This window comes from Schistocerca cancellata, chromosome 2 (assembly GCF_023864275.1).
Source record: "Schistocerca cancellata isolate TAMUIC-IGC-003103 chromosome 2, iqSchCanc2.1, whole genome shotgun sequence".
NCBI lineage: Eukaryota > Metazoa > Arthropoda > Insecta > Orthoptera > Acrididae > Schistocerca > Schistocerca cancellata.
This window is the reverse complement of record NC_064627.1, coordinates 697,800,024-697,812,391: the sequence shown is the minus strand read 5'-3', so window position 1 is coordinate 697,812,391 and position 12,368 is coordinate 697,800,024. Positions and strand designations below refer to the sequence as shown.

At 36.5% G+C, this 12,368-nt stretch overlaps 1 protein-coding gene across 1 annotated transcript in view; it reads left to right on the top strand.

Annotated features, from left to right (window-relative positions):
• The window catches only part of LOC126162473 (ATP-binding cassette sub-family C member 12-like), a 516,794-nt gene that overhangs the window by 47,397 nt on the left and 457,029 nt on the right, over positions 1-12,368 (top strand). The gene's annotated exons all lie outside the window — the stretch shown is intronic.

The window sequence follows — 12,368 nt, the reverse complement described above, 5'->3', positions numbered from 1 at the left end:
GTATGTTTGTGTTCGTTTGTGTGTCTGTCGACCTGCCAGCACTTTCATTTGGTAAGTCACATCATCTTTGTTTTTAGGTATATATATATATATATATATATATATATATATATATATATATATATATATATATATGTGTGTGTGTGTGTGTGTGTGTGTGTGTGTGTCAGTCTATACTTTTCATAATATTCTGGAACCAACCCTTCCAATCTTAACACTCAATAGGTCTACTCAACCCCACCTGATTCCAGGTAAAATCATCATGGAGCATTTTGAACATTTTGATAATCACAATATTACCCCAGGTGGTCAATCCACCACCAGTATTACTGGTGCAACTGGTATTTTGGATTCTGGGGTGACCAGGTTAAAAAGCAGTGTGATTCAACAGAGGAAGTTTACAAAACTATGCATCAGTTCACTTAATGGAGATGGAAGCCATTTATAGTCCTACAATTCTTTTGAAATAAAGATCAAAATTACTGTAATTCTCAAAATTTATTCAATGTTTCTGAAATCATTACTTTACTTTTGTTTATTGCTGTCAGAATATTTTTTATTTACTTCATTTATTGATACTAGATAATTATCAATACAGTTTTCTTTAATGAATTAATGCTCAGATCCATTAGTACCAATGGCATATATAGGAAATGTTAATATCAGGGAAAATAAAATATGCACATGTATACAATTAACAACCTCTCTAAACATTAATATTTCATTCTAATCTTTCTTTAAAGTACCGTAAGTTACATATACTATTCAGATGTTACCTCACATGACACAGGTGTTTTAGTACAACAGAAAATGGTTTTTGCACATATTTACATTTCACTAGCTATTAATGTCTGCCTTCTGGTTAAAGCCTTTCCTCACAAACTTGTCATCTGTAGAAGTGCATCTGCAAAATTAACTACTTCAAAGACAGGATCCATAACCACTGCTGCCTCACACAATACCTCTCATATTTTTCATTGTTACTTCAAATAATCCATTAAATATTGTTGTTTCCGGTTTCTCATTACTACATCATCATATAGTTATCGATCATGAAAATTTGTGCTTTGTTTCTTATACAAAGACTACTCTTTCCACTGACAAATCAACCCCATTACTTAACAAATCTTGACTCTCTATTACATAACTGATTAAAGCTTTTTCACTACATTTCAGTACCATAGGGAAAGATATTATTTTACTTTAAAATACTTATTTTGTTCTCATCACACCTGCAGGATTCCCTAATGAAAAACATTTCCTTTTTGTAATTTTTACTGTTGGAAACATTACTAATTTCATCTCAAAATTTATTTACTTTAGCCTGAAAGGTGACTTTTGATGTGTTTTTATGAAGTCAGCACTATAATATAGCAAAATGGTTTTATTTTTAATTTGAATTGAAGGAAATGACTGTATATTTATTAAGCAGACAAAGATTTTGGAATTAATTAAATAAAGTTTTCAACATCACCCTATCTAATTCAACTGATAGAAAAAAAACTGCAGCACCAAGAAGAAGTTGTACAACAGAAACAAAAATTCATAGGCATGTTTCTACATCTGAAAAATGATGTCTATTCAAATTTGCACAAGTCACGTAAGAGAGGCTGTAGTAACACCACTATGAGGTTGCAAATCAGGTCTGCTTTAAAGACACGCTATAATGGTCATGAGTATTAGTTACCTTTGCGACTGGACGTGGTGAGCTGATGTAGTCAAGAATGTGTTTAAGACAACAAAAATACCATTATCAACATGTCATTGAGTTTGAACGAGGTTGTGCAATAGGGCTATAAGAAGCTGGATATTCCTCATGTGATGCTGCAGAAAGACTTGACAGGAATGTAGCCACTGTACATGATTGCTGATAGCAGTGTTCACAAGAATGTATGGTCACAAGAAGATCAGGCTCCAGACAGCCGTGTGGCACTACTGGGAGGGAAGACCATTAAATTTGGAGTTTGGTGTGTCATATTGTTCCTGCAGCAGAAATTTGAGCAGCAGTTTGCACCACATGGACATAACATACTGTCACAAATTGGTTACTTCAAGGACAGCTCTGAGCGAGATGCCCTGTAGCGTGCATTCCACTGACCCTAAACCAGCACAGTATGTGACTTCAGTTTTGTCAAGCAAGAGGTTATTGGAGGGCAGGGTGAAGGTCTGTTGTGTTAGCTGATGAAAGCTGGTTGTGCCTTGGTGTCAGTGATGGCCATGTGTTGGCTAGAAGGAGGCCTAAAATGCTCTACAGAGTGTCGACACATTGCCTTGGCCTGCTCGATCACCATATCTGTTCCAAACAAGAACTTACGGGAACATCATTGGACGACAAGTCCTTCATCATCCACAACCAGCATTAATTGTCCCTGTACCAAATGACCACGTGCAACAGGCATGGAACTCCATCACAGAAGCTGACATCCTGCACCTGTAAACACAATGCATGTATGTGTGCAAGCTTGCATTCAAAATTCTGACAGCTACACTGGATATTAATGTTCAGCATTTCACATTTACAATGGCTTACCTTGTGCTTACATTAATTTGTGATCTTACAATGTTAATTATTTACATAAGTTACCTAGACAAATGTATTCCCAAAATTTCATTACTCTAAATTTATTACTTTCCGCATTGTGATTTTTTTCTGTCATTGTATATGTAGGACATTTTTCTCATGAAATTGAACTGATATAGTATTTAATCAACATATGTTCCCATCCTCTGGTATATTAGAGTCCATGAACATACAAAAATTCAGTTATTGCAGTAAACCCTTTACATACCTATGAACTGGAAATAGGAGGAGAAGATTGCTTATTTCTGACACTCTGTAGATAGGATATAATGAAAAGAAAGTGATTTAATAAAGGAAGAATGAGACCACCCTGCTGGGGAGATACTACTTCCTGCCTCATGTGTTTACTAAAATTCAGTTAATGTGCTACCTATTTAATGGGTCACACTTACTCTGACACCCTGCTCTTGCATTTATTTTTGCAATATTGGGTGAAATCTTAACCTCTTTTTTTTCCATTTCAATCACAAACACAGTATCCCACTCAATATAATCTTTGAACACACTTCATCTTATGATTACAAGTCCCTGTAACATAACATACACACTGAAAACTGCTCTAGGCACATTTATGTGTAAAACTACTGCACATATATTGCATACCTTACTGTCAACATCTAATAATACAGGGTTGCTATGTTTCAGCACTTTACCTGAAAGTGCATCAGTAGCTTTGTAATACTCTTTACAAAAATGTAATCTGTCTTCTTCTAACACTCACAGTTTTTACGTAATTCCTAAAGTTTCTTTTGTTAAATTTGACTAATGCAATAGATTGTAAATTTGACTGTGAGAAGAGCAATACTCCTCAATTTGTTTAGAGGCACACAAATGCATCAAAGTTATTTGAATATAAATTTGAAGTGGAATTTGTATGAGTCAACAGTAATGACATGTGTTTTTTTTTTTACATATGCAGCTCTCTGACTCTCATAATCAGGAGAGAGAACATAACCTCATATCTCAGAGAAGCATACCTATCTTATTTCAGTATGAGTCAGGGACATCAGGACAAAACTTTTCCTCCATATACTGCTTGTCATACATGCATTGCAGGTTTGGGTTAATGGACACAAAGCAAGCAGAAATCTTTACCATTCAGGATTCCAGTGCTATGGAAAGAATGAGGAAACCATGCAGAAAACAGCAATTTTTGTATGATGAAAGCTGGTGCGCCGAACAAGAACAGTGTGAAAGGACTTGTTTATCCAAACCTAAAATCAGCTGTAAGATCATACCACATCATCCTATCATTCCTGTGCTTGACCCGCCCTCTGCTTTAGAGTCTTCAACATCATCAATGGAAACTTCAGATCCTGATATAACTCCACACCCACAAAAGGACAACCAGAGCCACTTACACTAGAAGAACTGAGTGACTTGGTAAGAGATCTGGAGCTCTCAAAAGAACGAACACAAGTTTTGGGGTCTCAATTCAAAGAAAAATATTTGCCTATCCTGGGCACAACTGTCTGTTGATTTCAATCAAGAGAATCAGAATTTCATTAGTATTTCACTTCAGAAGGCCCTCTTGTATATTGTAAGAATATTGAAGATGTGTTTCGAGATATAGTGTTATGTACAACATGAATGAATGGAGGCTATTTATAGATTCTAACAAAAAAAGCCTCAAGACCATATTTCTACACATTGGAAATAAGTATGGCTCAGTGGCAGTAGCATGCTCTGTGCACTTAAAAGAAACCTATGAAAATATGAAGATGCTGCTGAAGACATTACACTATTTGAATGCCAATGGATTATATGTGGAGACCTAAAAGTAAGAGGAATGCTGCTGGAACAACAGTCAGGCTTTACAGAATAATTTTGTTTCCCATGCCTCTGGGATTGTCATGCCTGTGAATTGTATTGAGTAGAATAGAATGAATTCTGAAGAGAGAAATGTTGTGTGTGAATATCTGGTGAAAAGAGAGAAAATCATCCTGCCACCTCTTCATATTAAACTAGTAATCATGAAACATTTTGTCAAAGCAGTGTATAAAGATGGTGATTATTTTAGTTATGTAAGTTCCAAATTTTCTTTTCTGTCTGAGGCTAATCTTAAAGAAGGAATATTTGTGGGACTTAGCATTAGAAGTTTGATGAAAGATGAAGTATTAGAAAATATGCTACCACAGGAAGAATGACTGCCTTGGACAGGATTTAAGCACAGGGTTGACAATTTCTTGGGGAAAGGAAACATCTAGATTTCAAAGCCATGGTGGAAAATATACTGATGACTCTGAATAATTTAGTATGCAATATGAGCCTTAAAATCCATTTTCTTCACAGCCATCTTGACGTCTTCCCTGACAGTCTTGGAGATGTTAGTGAAGAACATGGAGAAAGGGCTCATCAAGACATGAAAGAAATAGAATCTCAATCTCATTCTCAAGGCAGGTGGGGTGAAGGGCTGACGGCTGAGTACTGTTGGTCTCTAACAAGAGATAATATGGAGCTACAGCATAGAAGAAAATCTCGAAGACAAAGTGTCAATATTAAGAGGAAGTGGTACTGAAAAAGGGCAGTGTCTCCATAAGACTTGGAATATGTTGAACTTAAATTGTGATTATAGCAACGAAAATCATCGATTAGCATATTACCCTGTCTTCCACCTTTAAGCTCTCAGGTTTTCAAATCTTGTCCAGTGCAGTCCCCAACAAACAGTTTTTCCTTCCCATCCTGTCTGGTAAGTATCCCCTGACCCAGGGTTCTGGGTGACAGTTTACAGGTTACTTGTATAGCTGTAAGTGTCTTTATTAATATATTAAAATGTCTTAGCATTGTATGAATATAGCAAATTTTATAGAAGTGTTACAGTTTTCTCATATGTATAGCCAAAATCTGACTCCACATTCTTCAACAGAGTCCAGCAATTAATAAAAATCACTCTTCAAGTTTAAAAAATTTGACGAAAATTTAATTTTCAAGCCCTGTGTAATTTGAACATATCTACCACTTGTAATCTAATCACAAGCTTCTTAACTTTAGCAACCTTTTTCCTTCCAGTGTACACATTTTTCATCATAACATTGCTTACATTATCTTTCACTAATTGTCTTTCATTTACCACCTGTACACAGTCCATTTCAGTTGTTTTGTATGGTGTATTCTCCAAAGTAACAATATTTACATTAACGTTTTCTTCCCATATGCAAGCTCGCATTGAATCTAATTTAGAAAAAAATTATGACCAAAATCTTCCAAATCTCCTTAATTCCCCTTCTAACACCATCACAATGTTTTGCCATCACATTTAGCTGACTCTCAATAGTTAATTCTTTTCTGGATAAATCAAACCAATAAGATTGAAGTATTTCCTTTCTCATTGTTTCATTTTGAACTTTGTGAGTCATGTCATATAATAACTGAATGTGTGTAATTTCAACTTCATTTGCATTAGATGCAGTTAGCGGTAAATTATTTGCATCATTATTCATCACCAAACTTCTACATTCTTTCTCAAACTGGCACTCATCAAGACTGCCCTTCTACTTTATCAAGAAATGTCATTCAGTAACTGAACACATTCTATTTAAACATCACTAATTGCATCAGTATTTACAACAATGATTTTCTGAATTACCACCAGTTCTGAACATTAATAGTATTTACTTGCTTTGCATCAGAAACATCATAACAAAATCACGTTTGCACTACTATTGTTAACTCATCCTGATAATACTTCTATCTCCATACTACATACTTTTTCAAGCTCATCTCCATGGTTTCACAGATTGTGACTCCAAGCAGCTAATGTTGATTCCACATTTACTGTAAAATCATCTATTTTCTCCTCTAAACAAACTTGGATTGAATTTGGGTTATCATTTGTATTCTGCAAACCTGATTTTAAATTACTCAGGTTACCATTAATCTGGTTCATTTTTGGATTCAGTTCATTACTAAATTGGTTTAGATCATTTTTCATACACATGCTCTCATTCACAAACCTTATTATCTATGACAAGATCCTTGCTTCCCAACCTTTTCTCTAACTTCTCACAATATACACTGTTTTTCATTTTTCTGTCAATAATTTTATCTGTATCAACTGTACACCTAACAAAAACAGTTTTATCTTAAATTGCCCTGATGTTCTTGCTGCTCTTATCAAAAACTGTCATCAGCCTTTTATATTTCAGCATTTGTCTGCAATGTTGAAATTCAGCCTCCAAGTGGCTCTTTGTTGGCTGCTACGCTGTCCAATATGGCACCAGTCTCTTCATCTTGTATTAGTGAAGTCCTTCCAATTTGGCAGCCACCTTGTATTATTTGGTTGCACAGTTATCTTTTCTACTGTTCCTCTGCACCTTTTACTATCTACATTCTCTTTTGTCTTGCTAGTGTCATACAATAAGTTCACTGTCACTGTGACTCCTAGTTCATATCCTCATAGCACTTTTGATCTTAATTTCGCTGTCTACAAGTTTATCATTTCTGCCCTGTATCACTGTCTTTAAATGAACAAGTTCATTTCACAATACCCAAGCAGGGAGGTGTCCTCAGCTTTCGGTGACAGTGCTTACCTTTGTTGTCCATTAAAACCGTGGTGTCTTGATTATCAAAGTCTTGTAGAATATCTGTAAACCAATTTCTAGGAATTGTGCAAACGATGTTCACTACACAAATTTCCAAGTGATCTGGCTTTTTCCCCATGCTTATTACCATTACAAACATTACAATGACCAGATCAAGTTTCACATCATATGTTTCTGCACAAGTAGGTATCTCCACTTCTCCACTTCACTACACACAGATGTGATATTAACAACATAATCACTGCATTAAATCACAATCCCTTTAGACACAGTATTAGCAGAACACAGTGACTGTAAATTCCATAAACAGTGCACACACTCAAATTTTTGAGACAGTTACCAAGATGAATAAATATCAAGTGAATAAAACACAATGTCAGTCAGAAGTAAACAACATCCATCAGTTCAAGAGAATTAACACAGTTATTGTTTGATAAAAGTAAACCAGATAATTCCCACATGATCATGTATACATAACCAAAATATTTCCATAGATATATTAAATATGAACTTCACGAGTACTGAATACAGACTAGCTACAGTTTCTAGGTGTCTCAAATAGTTGTTGTGTGAATGCTAGCTGGTCCCTGATCGAAAATTGTGGGTACCGTCCAATTATTTACAGATTGACATTTGAACATCTTGTAGTCTCAGAAATTACATAATCATAAAAAAAAGGGCTAGGTTATAATTTGCTATTTAGGATGTTCTGTAAGTATTAATAGTAATTTAGTTTATGGAATATATTATGGGTTTAGCAAAATAGAAAAGTTAATAAAACTATTTCATGCATCCTCATTGGAAAAACTCCACTTACAAGTACAAATGCCTTACTGAAAATTATGGGAAATTCACTAATTCATTAGTGAAGTATGGCACCTTGTGCATAAAAAGCATTTTGACAGAAGTATGATGGCATAGGTTGGAATCTAACAAGTACATCAGTGAAATCTGCAATGGAAAGTGTAGCTGGCACAAACTTTTGTGATTTCCTGACTGTAATGGTAATTATATTGTAAGTTAGTTGGTTTTGTATAAATCAAAATACTTTATTGGAAAATCAGGATGACAATCTTTCTAATGGGTGATGTCAGCATGATCAGTTGTACCAATTAGCTCCATAGAAATTTTCTTTTGCATGTTGCATTGACAAGTTTTTCAACTATCCATATTTTGTAATTAACAAGGTTTTCATGAAAATTACTTACACTGTGAGAATAAGCATATTAAAAATAAGACACTGAAGCATACTATAACTCAATACCGTCTTATTTCGTAATGCTATGGGGTAATGCAGCTTAGGCCAATATGTATTTGTTTTACAGAAGTGGGCAATAAGAGTGTTTTATTCGTCTTACAACAGATCAGAATGTTTGGGTTGAAGGATATAAATTTTAGATACCTCTTTTATATTTATATGTTAGAAATGGATCTGGACTATTCCCATATACAGATACCAGATGTGGCCTGTGTAAAGTAAATTCTTTGTTTGAGTTGTTAGCTATTACTGTGGTAATATACAGGAAGGAGCAGTAGCTTTATTCAAAACAGCTGTTTTCTAATATCTACACTATAATGAATGATGTTTGTTTTAATAAAGTTACATTTATTAATTATACTTCAGTTATAACTGAGTGCAGAATTTGCAGAATAATAATAATACTTAAAGGGTTTGGGTGCATCACCTGCAGCAATACAAATTGATTATATTAATATATTGTACATTTATTTTCACAAGAAAAGTGTTTTTGAGGATGATTATTAAACTAAGTCACTCTTTTCAAATTACTGTTACAAAATGTTTCACATATTTCCGTCTCTAGGCTCACTAATAAAATAATAAATCAATAATGTCCTCATTGTCAGTAACAGTTGTTCAGGGATTTTTTTCAGAGTTTTTAATCATTATTACTAAGAAACAAATGAAACATTTATGGGCAGACTATGATGGGAATGCATTGGTGCATATCATTACCAGGCAGTGCATATGGCATGCTGGCGATTAGGACTTATGAAACTGTGAATTTGTGACAATAGCACATTGTTGGGCAGTGAGGTTATGGGTGGTGATGACAATGTGTTTGCCAGTATAAGCAGAATTGAGATAAAATCTTGACCAACATCTGAGCTCAAAAATGAAATATTGAGCGACATCTGAGCTGTCTCCTCAAAGTTAGCATCAAAGTCTCTGCTCTGAGGTCTAATATTGCACCCTGTACTGTGGAGTCTCAAAGTCATCTACTGCACACAGACAATCTGTCTCCTGACATCCTACAAATATTGCTCTGGGCATGTCCATGCATCCAATTTGCCTGCTCATTCTCTTCTTCTTGTCAATGAGATGATTTTTCTGACAACTTTCATGGTTGTCATTTCCATTCTCATTCTGATGGCAAAAAAGATCATATAGTTGCCAACAAATTTTATTTTATTTAGGCAATTTTCTTTTGTCATAGCATGCTGTTCATTCTCTGCTACCTGTCATCCTGTGGACACATCCTTGTATCATCTTTAGCTTTGAAAAGTGCCTTTATTTCTGCACCAGCTTAATGATACTGTTTCAGGGGTGATCGAATTCCTGGGTGTGCATATAAACTCTTAAAACTTGCTTCATACAGATGGCAGACATTCAGATCCAGCTCATACCATGCTTCACCGTCAGTATCAGGGGCATGCAAAGAGTGCAAATGTTGCACAAAGAAGAGCACTGCTTGTAATACATTTCCACACTGAGCCAAGCTGTAATCAGGGAGAGTAAACAGTGGAGTGTGGCACCACCCAATATGTCATTTACGTCATTCTGTGAGCTTTGCAAAACAGAGCCATAACATGTGATACCTGAGCTTACCTGCTCCATGGCATCCAAACACTGATGGAAGGTGTGAACTTGAGACGGACTGACAATAACTGATATGTTATGGGAGGAACAAGTCTGTTGAGTCTTGTTGATAACGAAGGTAAATGACTGTATCGCCAACCACAATGATGTTACATCCAACTTGTTTCAGAAGCCTCAATCTCAGTGTCTAGCTATCCTGTCTGCATCTCTGATTCAATTGGAATGACAATCTCATGAATTTAAGGATATCTTGGTTCACGAATTGTGACGTGCCATCTCCTGCTGAGACAGAGTGGAACTTAGCTGCTGCAAGCTGCCACTGATGTTTGGTCACCACCGTGACTGATAGAAGATGTGGACTAGCCTAGGCCTTCTCCTAGTGAAGAGCCATAACAAGTGACTTTATTTATTTATCTCTTGTTCCGGTGATCCATGTTGTGATACTATCACAGGATATGGAACGTGTCAATTTTACAATCTTTTGGCCAGAATTTATGGTAATACATAAAACAAAACAAAAACAGTAAACAGTAACTTAGGTCCCACTACAAAAAATACATTTTAGAGATAGATAAAGATTACAAAATAATAAGTGTTACAGAGAAATAAATATTGCCAAATATATGTTTACAATAAAAATATTCAGTATTACAAATACAAATTTGGGCATACATTTGCAATTTACAATACAAGAAATGTTAAACACTGTAGTTCAGGAACTCTTCTATTGTATAAAATGATCCTTGCAATAGGAACTGCCTTAAGGTTTTTTTAAACAAGAGATGATACGAACTACTGTCTTCAATTTGTTTTGTGAATCACCTGATTACCATCTTGCTGGCTGTGTGGGAGACTGCCTCCCTGGCTGTATGCTTTGTTGCTCATTTGGGTTCTGGGCTTCCACCATGACACCCACTGACCATGATCAGCTGTTGCAGCTGCTGTAGCACATGTCTGTCTTTGAAAGCTCTGAGGTGGGCCACACTATATGCTGGTGAGCTGTGGCAGGCCTTCGGCTACAGACTCCTGATATGGTTACCCGCATGACGTTGCTGTTGTGCCCTGACATACACCACAGCCTCAGCTGACAAAGTTCTGCATCCACATTCCTTGTTTTACTTGAGTATGCAATACAGCATGCCTTTTGCTGTACCAGAGCATACATCCCCTACTGTAAAATCACAAGCAATAAACACATTTACAGACAATGATATTACACTTGTGCTTTAGGGCATGTGACAACAACCCACATCAGCTACTAAGCTCAGCCTCCTGTTCCTGTAACATCACCATCTCACCTACTCAGCCTCCATGCCCACTAAAAATTGTGACCCAATGGGTGACCACTACAATGCATATACATCATCTGAGCCTCTGCCCATCAGACATATAATTGGAGGTTGGGAGGGGTGGGGGTGGAGGGAGGACACTCTGCAGGTGAGACACAAATGTGCTGTGCCCCTCTTGTGTTTTGTGGCAGTTGGCACCTAATCTGTCTCATTTACGGAATGGGCTTTTGGCACGTACCTGTCTGTGTCCATTCAGCAGGTGCTCTGTTGGTCTTATACACTGACTAATCTCATCCATTACCTGAAGATAGCTGCTCATACCATTTCTCATAAAACATTATAGCACATAAATATACGATCACAGAGCATAGATTAATTTGTTGTTAGTATACCTTACAGATATAGCCTGTAGTGGCTGCTTCTACTCATTAATGTATATAACTTGATTTTATAATATATGGTGTGTGAATGAATGAACTGATAGCACACCAGAATAAAAAGAAACTTTGGCTCTTAAAATTAATTTTGAAATGGGGAGCCACACACACACACACACACACACACACACACACACCTGTGTTGCTACATTGGTGCTGGCTAGAGGTGCAGTGCTGGGATTGCATTACAGCCAGTGGAGGGTTTTAAGGTGGGGGTTGTGTTGGGTGGGTTGAGTAGGGGAGAGAGAGGCAGGAGACAGGAAAAGGGGTTTGTGGTGAGTAGGTGGTGGCTTGGAGGGAGGCAGCAGGTTTGCTGGCTAGGAATCTAGGAGGGAGAGGTGGCAGACACATGGGCTAGGCATGTGATACATGGGAATGTGGTGCATAGTGACATGACGACATGGATTGGGAGGGTGTGACAGGACAAAGGAAGGGGGTCTGTCATGGTGGGAGTGTGGGACAGTGGGTTAATGGGGACTGAGGCAAGAGGGTTACAGGAGCAAAGAGTGTGTTGCAAGAATGAACTCCCACCTGTGTACTTCAGAAAAGCAGGTTTATTACATTGTGTCAGAACTTTCCTTACTATAAAATGTAATATCACATATGCTACTAAATACTAGTGTGCTGTCACTGAAAATATCTTAGGTGATGATTGAAATACTGTGGAAAAAGCACTGTTAA